This window comes from Diabrotica virgifera, chromosome 4, assembly GCF_917563875.1.
Source record: "Diabrotica virgifera virgifera chromosome 4, PGI_DIABVI_V3a".
Lineage (NCBI taxonomy): Eukaryota > Metazoa > Arthropoda > Insecta > Coleoptera > Chrysomelidae > Diabrotica > Diabrotica virgifera.
Genome location: NC_065446.1, coordinates 188704497 through 188706766, shown reverse-complemented (window position 1 = coordinate 188706766; position 2270 = coordinate 188704497).

The window sequence follows — 2270 nt, the reverse complement described above, 5'->3', positions numbered from 1 at the left end:
TTCAAAAATTTTCTGACGCCGTGGTAATTAATCGATTTTAATTTTGATAATTGCAAATGAAAGGTACAGTACACTTCTATAAGCAAAAAAAAAAATTCAACTTGCTATCTGCTTTATTTTCAGTCCTGTAACATTTTGAATAAATGAATTTTTTTTGCGAAAGCTGTATTGCAAAATTTATTTTGCAAAATCTATTGAACCGATCTTAATGAAATTTACAGTATTATATTACTGTATCATAAAGTTTTTCTGGGTGAAATATGAAGGTCCTAAGTGTAGCATAAATGGTTGAAAAACGTAAAATGCGAATACTTGTTTTTGTATGGTTTTTTCGCAATTATTGCTATTTTGCAAGTAGGGTGACTATTTTTTAAATTTTTAACCAATTTTATTTTGTAGTAAATTGAATTACGCAACTTTTATGTCAGTACAACTTTTCTCGGAAATGAATACTGTTAAAGTTATAATCAAAATACGAAGAAAAAAAATCGAATTTTTCCTTCAATTCTTGACATTTTGATTATTTAAACAATGTTCCGGTTCTTTTTGAGAGGGAGGATAACTCAAATTTTATTATTTGATTTATTTTCAAGCAATTTCTGCAAAAAAATTTGAGTCACCTCTCAACGTCCATCTCAAAACAGATCCGCCCTGGACTAATACGCTTCATTTATTAATCTTTTTGTTATATCTTTCAGTATCTTCTCACTTGTCGCTACATCATCTGCATATCCCACTAATTGACTACTCTTGTACAATATGTGTCCATTTCTATTTAAGTTGCTATTTCTAATAAAGTTTTTCTGGTATCGTGTTAAATATTAGCGTTTATAGCGGGTCTCCTTGCCTAAGTAATAATCAGACTTAAGAATCTTCTGAGGTTCCCTCTTTTACCCTTACGTTGCAGGTCATATTATGCTTAAATGTCATCGTCACTAGTTTCTTTAGCTTTGTATGTATTTCAAATTCTTCCATAACTTCCGCAATTTTTTCTATATTGGCAAAGTCGTATGCCTTTTAAAAATCTATGAATAATACTATTGCTGGGATTTTGTATTCATTGCAGCTAGTCAGTAATTCTTTCATTATGAATATCAGATCGGTTGTTCCTCTGCCTTTCCTAAATCCTGCTTGATATTCCCCTATCTGTGGTTCAACTAGTACCTCTAGCCTGATTTTAATGATTGTCGCTATGATTTTGTAGGCCACATCCAGCAGTGATACTCCCGATAGTTTTGACACTCTGCCTCATCGCCATCCTTTAAAAGCAGTATTATTATTGCTTTTTCCCAATCCTTCGGCATCTGCTCTTCTTTCTATATGCCCACAATTAGTTTATACAGTTTTCTCTGCCAGCATATTTAATCTTTTCAATTGCTATCCCATTTTGTCCGGCGCTTTCATTGTTTTAGTCCTGTCGCCAGGGGGGGTACAACGGCCTCCTTAATTCAGATGGACTTACCCAAGTTTTTTTTATATATTTTGACCCGTAGAATACGAATTTTTTGGGTAACAGTTGATCCGGATGTCGATAAGATTGTTATAGACAAAGAACTTGAGGAATTACATAACAGCGATTTCTCGCAAAACAAAACATCTTTTTGTATTTTTTGGGTCATTTTAAGCAAAAAATATTCCTTCAAGTTTTCTCGTAGAATGCATAGTTTTCGAGATAACCGCGGTTGAACTTTCAAAAAATCGAAAAATTGCAATTTTTGAACCCGAATAACTTTTGATTAAAAAATAAAGTAGCAATTCTGCTAACCGCATTTGAAAGTTTAAGTCAAGTTATATCGGTTTTGATTATTTTCATTGCTAAAAATTAATTTTTTTTATTGTTAAACTAATCTATAAACACATAGTGTTTCCCGTGCCTAATACATGCGTTTTAACGCATGCTACGTAGAAAATGCCTCGCTTGCACTTGTAGCTACTCTACCTACTCGTTCGATTTTAAATGAGAAATCATAGAAAACATCACTCACATACTAGTTGATTATAGATTTGTTTAACAATAAAGTAATAAATTTTTAGCAATGCAAATAATCAAAACCGATATAATTTGACTTAAACTTTCAAATGCGGTAAGCAGAATTGCTACTTTATTTTTTAATCAAAAGTTATTCGGGTTCAAAAATAACAATTTTTCGATTTTTTGAAAGTTCAACCGCGGTTATCTCGAAAACTATGCATTCTACGAAAAAACTTGTAGGAATATCTTTTGCTTAAAATGACCCAAAAAATTCAAAAAGATGTTTTGTTTTGCGAGA